The sequence below is a fragment of the Octodon degus genome, unplaced genomic scaffold, assembly GCF_000260255.1.
Source record: "Octodon degus isolate 3935 unplaced genomic scaffold, OctDeg1.0 scaffold00079, whole genome shotgun sequence".
Classification (NCBI taxonomy): domain Eukaryota; kingdom Metazoa; phylum Chordata; class Mammalia; order Rodentia; family Octodontidae; genus Octodon; species Octodon degus.
In genome coordinates, this window is record NW_004524655.1 from 5,159,966 (window position 1) to 5,168,385 (window position 8,420).

Consider the following 8,420-nt stretch of genomic DNA (forward strand, 5'->3'; position numbering starts at 1 on the left):
TTCTTTTTTATTATACTTTTATTTTGAATAGTAAAAACAAAAGCAAGGACAAAAATCAGAAATAGGGCAGCATACAACAATACATATGTTACAGATTTTCAAAACAAGAATAGATGATTAACAATGTAATAATTCAATTTTAACTCTTGTTGCCTCTTCTAGTAGTATCCTTTTCTTGTCCTATGTACATAGTATCTTCTTTTTACTCCAGAGGATATTATGTGTTGTTTTGTTTTACATTGGTTCTGTTTCTATATAATCTGTATTTTCTCCAACTTTACTTTGGTTATCTGTATCTTCTTATTAGAGAGTTTTCTTAATGTTGGCCAATCATGGGAAAAAATAATTTTAAGTAAAATAGTGAGAAATCTAATTGGTTTTCCATTAATGAAAAGAATTTTCCAACCAGTGTATTTCATTAAAGGTTATCTTCCTTGTGGAAGGCTCACCAAATGTCCCATCAAAATGTCCAGGGCATAGTTGATCGTCAACAATTATTTACTGAAAGACATAGTTTCTTGTTTTATAGAAGTAAAATCAGTAGAACCTTAAATCCTCTTTCTAACTTTTTGTTATGAAAGTGTTGAATGTAGAACATAACAAATCCATAGATTTGTCACCTTAAATCTGTTTTATCTACATCACATTCTTTGGAGTATTTAAAAGTAAAGCCCTGACCTGCAATCACTTCATCTGAGTGTATCCTTTTGGACCCTTCCTTTGCATATGAGAGAATATTTCTACTTGAGAATTGTCATGATAGTCAGATTCAAGCCATCCCTTATTACTGCTTGCATCTAGATATGCCCCCCGAAGCCTCATGCAATCATAGGTGGGGCTTTGCAGAAGTGACTGGATCTAGGGTGTATGGTGCCTAAATTAAGGACTTCATGCTGGGATTGATTCATGGTGCCATGCTAGGATTATGGATGCTCTGGGTGCAGCACACCCAGAGGGTTGGGAGGCTGGATAAGATACCAGGATCATAGACAGCTGTCACTTGTCACTTGCTACTTGATTCCTTGCTACTTTGCTGCTTTTCTGTCTTCTGCCTGCAGTGAGCTTACTTACTCTGCAATGCCTGCTGCCATGCTAACGATGGACTGAAACCTCTACAAACTGTGAGCCAAATAATCCTTTCCTCTTTGAACTTTGAATGTTGGATATTGCATCTCAGCAATGAGAAAAGTAACTAAGACACCCCCGATTCTAGGAGGAGATCTTAGTCTCCCTCTATAATGCTCCCTCCAATAGTTCTGAGCTCAACCAATGAAAATTCTTTAAAATATTAGCCCTAAGGAAATGATAATTGGTTTTTGTCGAATCATGACTTGTCCTTATTGGATCTTTCTCCTTGAGCAATGAGGACATGTGACAAGGGCAGGACCTTAGGAAATTTCATTGTCTTTCAAGAAACATCTAGTAGCATGTCAACAGGAAATTAGATGCTTAAAATGAAATTGAGAGATATAAATGTAAACCAATTTTTATGAAGCTTAATCTGCAATACCTCCTTGCACAATCTCCTTTAATTCCTCTCACTGTAGCAACCACATCCCATAATAAGTGTAAGAACATTTCAGAACAGACAAGAGGCTGAGAAATATAACCTTCACTCACAACCATTCCCAAGTCCCTGATGTTTTCTTCTTTCAGGATTTTTGCATCCCATGGTTCGTAATAGCTATTTGATAGCATCTGGAAACATCACTAGATGAATCAGGATGCTCATAACATCTTGGCACCTTGTCAGTTCACACCCAGATGTCCCAATGTCTTGCAACCCAGAGTATAGTCTTGCATAAATCTTAGAAATTTTTGTTCTGTCTATCAATATGTTATTCTTTTGTTGTTGTTGTTGTTGTTTTGTGGAACCAGGGATTGAACTCAGGCCCTTGCGCTTGCCAGGGAAGTGCTTATTCCCCTGAGCCATCTCCCTGGCCCCTCAATATCTTATTAATAAAAGTCTAAAATAAGTAAAGTAAAAGAAATTGGATGTCTTAGGCACTTTTCTCTTGTTGCTAGAACAAAATACCCAACACCCCAAATTAAGGAAAGAAAGGTTTATTTAGCTCACAGTGGAGATTTCAGTCCATACTCAGCTGCCTCCAAGGCAGAGTGGACTGTGGCAGAGGACATCTATTTATGGTGGTAGAAAACAGCAAGGAGCCAAGAGAAGAGCCCCAGCTGAAGCAGCCAGCAAGCTTTCTCTCCTCTTTACATTTGTATGCAGATTACCTGCCCTAGGGCAGGTGTAGCACTGACACCCATAATCCAGGCACTGAATCAAGAATTAATCACCAACTCTTGAAGCTGCCCTAATGACCATATAAGGCTTTGGGGAGACACCTAGACATAAACCAGAACAGTAGGAAACACATTTTTAGGGTTTCTCAGAACATGGTTCTCAATCCCTTAGCTATAATGTAGGAATGATACCATCTTTCCTAACATCAGGCATTTCACAGAAACCTCAGTGCTAGTTCCATTTAGCCAAGGATAAAACTTAGGTTCAAATATTCCTAGCTTTCTACCCAAGATGGTACTGTGAGAAAATATCAGAAGTGAAGGTTAAGCCTTCATCTATCTTATTCCAAAGTCTCACTTTAATCACTGCACTATACATAGAGACTGGAGGTATGGGCTATGATCATAGCTATTTACTGTAGTTTAGGTGATATTATTTCTTTCAATCAAACGTACCTTACACATATACCAGCTGGAAACGGAAATCGATCTGTGGACAGTGGACAACCCATATGCACAGCCTCCAAATCTGTGCTTCTCCATTTATCTATCATGACTACTTGTGTCTTATACCTTGTATACACTTGAATGTTGTACAGATATTCATTTTCTCTACGGGCTTCTTGATGCTCACCTGTTCTTACCTTACCATGGCAAATAACCAAACATTTCATATACCAGCAGAGCATCTTTCAGTGTTGCTTATCATTTATGAATGGAGTAGGAATCATTTCTGTATCCATGTCTTCCCAGCATACCTCCACCATCCTACTCCTTCCCAGGAGTCTTCAACTTCCATCTGAGGACCCATGTTACTCTGTAGAATATAGCATCATCTCTGGCCACAGGTATAGAGCATGTTACCTAAAAGAACCAATCAGATTCTATCCTTCTCTTTGGTGAATGGCTTCAGAGTTTGTATGTGACCCAAATTAGTTCTGTTGAAGTGTATCTTAAGATATTTCCATGACATATGGGGAAGAAGATGCTTTCTTTCCCTGGTCTTGCAGTATGTGAAGGTGAGACCTGGTTCTGCAGCAGTTAATTTTACTACTATGAACAAGTCACCCAAAAAGGATAAGAACATAAAATTTGGCACATATAGTAAAAGGGTACAGAAATGAAGTCATAGCCTAGATCACATCATGAACCTGTGAATCAAAAGATGCCATAGCCTACCTTACCTATAAGCATCTCCAACATCTCTCTCTCTCTCTCTCTCTTTCTCTCTCTCTCAGCCAGTTTGAGTTGGATTTTCTGACACCAGCAACTGATAATAACTTCTTTTGTATCACTTGGCTGCATGCATTTCTTCAATAAGTACCTATTAATGACTTACATTGCGTGATGGTTAATTTTAACTGTCAACTTCATTGGCTTGAGCAACACCAAGGAGATTATAATAAGGCACTCTCTGGATGTGTCTGCATGGGTCACGTCTCCTCCCTCCCTGGCTCTTTCAAGCATTCTCTGCTTCATATATGCCACAAAGTGGGCATTTTTGTTCCATGACACACACCCTTTTCCCATGATGCCTCTCTGCCTGGGTGCCAGCTGACCATAGGCAGAAACCTCTGAAACCAACAGCCAAAGCAGACCTTTTCTCCTGTAAGTTGTATATGCCAGGTGTTTTGCCTAGCTCTGGAAAGCAAACCAGCCCATACACCTTGATCAAGCACTCTATTAGATCTAAGAACAGTGTTCCTTGCAAAACAAAAAAGTTGTGAAATGAGTTGAGGGAGGCCTCATTAGTTGGCAGCGTTCATACACACCATCTGACTCATTTTAAAAGAGTACTATGGAATTCTAAGATAATATTGGAAGTACAGACACTTGTAATTTATTTGCAAATTATTAACTTTGCATGTAAAAAGTAGAATGACTTTAAGGTTAGCTGTAAGGGGGCAGCCTGACTTCCTTGTATTATAATATGTGCTAACTTTATACTTATCATTTTTTATATACTACCTATTCACTTTTGTTATATTAAATAGATTTACTTACAGAGCTTAAATGCATTTCAAGAGGAAATTTCTATACTACCACTATGAATGGAAGGCCAGATAGAACTTTATATGAAAAAAAGGTAATAATAAAACAAATACAATAAAATGATAGAATGTTTCCAAATTCTAATATTGTGATTCAACGAAGGCCTTGATCCTGTAGACTCCTCTGTCTTTGGAGAAAAAGGAAATTCACAACTATCCAAAGGTTTTAAGGACAGTTTAGTCCCTAAACTGATACTTTCTCCTTGTTGTGTTCAGACAGATTAAAAGAAAATTGAACAAAGGAATCAATATTCTGTCAAGTACTTCATTGTTGCTTAATGCTGTCTCTGTGCTACCACAAATTATCTCTTTTCAGCAAAATGTGCTATCTTTACTATTCTTTAAGAAACATTATTTTGGACAAATTTCATTCATAGCTAAACAAATTGAAGTCCAAAGAGGCAACGATACTTTCCTAAGGCCTCCTAGCTTCCAGTCTTCTCAGCTCTCTAATATTCAAAAACATCTGATTATTTCTATTGCATTTATTTTGTGATTGCCTTCTAATCAAGGCAAGTGACTTTGGTTTTTTATTTATGATAATGATACCGCTTCCATTTTAATAAGCTTTGGTTGTGATTTAACCTTCTCACTGTTGAGACTACCTTGAAATTAAGCCTTAAACAATTCCTACAGATCCATGTTCCCCACCATTACCACTTTACACCAAAGGCAAAGGTAGAAGTGGGCTGGTCTACCACCCTTTTCTGCATCATCCTGATATAGTCATGATCTGGATCCTTCTGTTTAAAAGCCTAAAGGGAAAAGTAGGAAGTATTATTCAATTTCCTTTAAAGCAAGTTTTCTCTATGTTGGCACTCCTAACATTTGAGACCAAAGGATCCTATGCAGTAGGGGCTGCCTTTTGCATCATAAAACATTGAACATCATCCTTGGCCTCTACCAACTAGATGCCAGTAAAGCCTTCCTCCCAGTTGTAACAATAAGGAATGGCTCCAGAAATGTCCCTTGAAGGCAAAGTCATCCTGTTCAGTAACAATTGTAGATATGCTCCTATTCCAGTTCTTGAAAATTTTAAAATAAACTTTAACTACAGAGCATTTCTTTGCCATTAAAGGAAGCAAGGCAATAGGTCCTTCTTTTAAGGTTAAAATATTGTATTTATTTATTTATTTGGTACAGGGTCTTCTTGCTATGCAGCTTGGACTCCTAGCGATCCTCCTGTCTCAGCCTCTCCAGCACTGGGATTAGAGGCATGCACCACCATGCTCGATTTCAGTGGCTGACATGGTGTGGCACCAGCATGGCATACAGTACTGGGGATCAAACCAGGATCCTTGCACTTGCCAGGTGGGCACACTTGTACCACTGAGATATCTCCCCAGCCCCCAAGATTAAAATATTTTACAAGAAAAGATGAAGTAATATCAAGTTCTCCAGCATCCATGAAGCTCACTCCCTTTTGACAATTCATCAGTATACTCTTAGGCCCAAAAACTTAAATGATGGCACCTTTAAGGGTCTCCTCCCTTACCCACCTGTAAGCCCTGCCTAGACACCACTGATAGATGGAGTCTACATGAGTGGTTATTTCATTTGCACCTTAACTTGGAAATTCCATATCAGGGGCATTCTAAAGCCTCATTTAACAAATGGGATCTGTGTGTGACAATAGAGTGAATGATTGAATGCTGTGTCTGAGAAAGTTTGAGAGTCCCAGAAAGCTATTAGTCCCTCCTAAAGAAATCATTGATTTCAAAAATTTAAGTAACAGGGCATAGCATAAATGAACATATGTATATATACATAATGATGCAATCATGCAATAGGAAATTATAATAAAATTTATTGCCTTCGTTTGAATTCCTCTAAAAACAGACTGAAGACAAGGATTGTTTTTGAGGAGGAGGAATGAGGTAAGGTCTCATTATATAGTTCAGGCTGGCCTTGAACTCACAGTACAGTCCAGGCTGGCTTTGAACTGTTGGTGATTCTCCTACCTCAGCCTTCGGAGTTCTGCGATTGCAGGCATGAGACACCATCCCCAGCCTTAAACAAGGATTCAGGCACAAGAAATATATTTGAGAGAATCCCAAAAGGCCATGCAAAGGAGTGAAGAAATAAGGTAGAACGAGAGCAGCACATGATTCCTTAATGAGGTGGTTGCGATTGCAGGCTGTTGGGGCTCCATCCTGCTGGGTACTTCTAGGTGACAGTACAGAATAGTTAGGAGCAAGAAAGTTGGGGTATTAGAACACTTACTGTGTGTGTGTGTGTGTGTGTGTGTGCGCGCGCGCTTTATTTTTTTATTCATTTTAATGAGAAAAAAAGATAAAATAGCAATGAAACAGTTTCAGAAAAGGTTAGTAGGACAGTTACAATAATTAATACATTGCATATTGTTGTCCTTGAACAGAAATAAGTGTTCTAATCTACCTCTTGTCCTCTGAATAACTACAACACTTATTTCTGTTCTTCAACAGAAAGTCATTTTTGAACCATCATTCCTCTAGACGTTCCTATTGGGTTAATAATATCCCTTACACAGGGCAGGTGAGATAGGTCAGTAGACTAAGCACCTACTTAGACAAGCACAGGGACTGGGTTTCAATCCCTGGCATCACATGCTGCTCCTGCCACACCCCCTGATGCACTGAGCCAGCCACTGTGACCCGGTGTGGTGGAGCTTGCCTGTAATCCCAGTGCTGGGGAGGATGGAGACAGGAGGATCACTACAAGTGTGAGCTGGGTAGTGAGACCCTGTATCAAATACATATCAATCAACCAACCAATCAATCTCATAGTTATTTCAGACTGATCAGGTCTGCAATCTCCCAAAAGAGTGTAAGGTAAAGGCTAAGTAAAAAGAAGCAAATAGAATGATTTCAGGGCTCGAAGGGATCAAAGGCCTCTCAAAGAATTCCAGATTCTCTTAGAGCTAAGAAGAACTTTATTTAGTTATCAGAAGGAGGGAGAGGAGTACTCAAGAAGAGTAGAACCACTCAAGGAAGGCATTCTCCAAGTAACGTATTTAATTAATCCACCCAGAGTGAGATGCCTGAGGCTATAGTCTTTGTCTAGTTGAGGTTGGATCCAAGTGTCCTTACCTTGTCCTTTGAGGCTTTCTGGTTTCTCCCACTACTGCAGGCCTCAGTAGGGATTAGTGACTCCTGTCGGTTCACATACTATGAGTCCATCACCCATTTCCAGACAAGCAGGCTAGACTTTGGACAGACTCACAAGTAAACATGAAAAGCACATTGGTTAATTTAACCCCTGCTCAGAGCTGAGTTGTAGTGGTCTCCATCAACTTCCTACCTGCTCAGAGGGGTACCAGCACATTGTATAGCTACAAATATCCTTGGTGAGGAACACCAAGGCTGTCATCAGGTATATAGAAAGTCAATGGACATTTAAAATCACTATGCAGGTAATCTAAGGGACAAGCCTAGGGGATATAGACCAGGTACCAACACAGTCATCCAGGAGTAAACAAAAGAAGCTACAAATGTCTAGAGGAGGTAAAGGAAAACATCAACCTCCTAATCCAAGCCACAGATCTGCAGAATAATCTTCTTGTCCCTATTCATCCCCTACCTACCTGCAGCCTGAATCTTCCTTCTGAAACACAACCTATTATTCCACTCTTCCCATTAAAACACCTCAAAGCCCAAATCTATTCCTACTTACTTCTGGGGACTTATTTCCTCAGCATTCCCAGGCCTCTTCCAACTGAACTACTAGAAATCCATGAACAGAGTACCTACAGATTCCTAGAATGGTCTAAAGAGAAAAGATAAAGAAGTTGATACAATATACTCTCTGCTGTCATTATTATCACTGAGGTCATGATTTGGTCAAAGGGACTCTCAGGGTGAAAAGACTCCAGTGCTGCGCATACCTAGGACTACCCTGGAAGGAATGTATTACCTAAGCCACAGACTGAGATTCGGTTATTTTTTTCTTTATAAAATTTTTCTTTATTTTGCTAAGGACACTTAACATGAAATATATCCTCATAAAAATTTTAAGTGCATAGTACAGTGTTGTTTACTACAGCACAATGATAAAAGTGGATCTCTGGAACTTACTTGTCTTGCTTAATAAAAACTTTAAGCCTGTTGAATAGAGACATTCATTCTCCTGTCCCAGTCCTTTTTG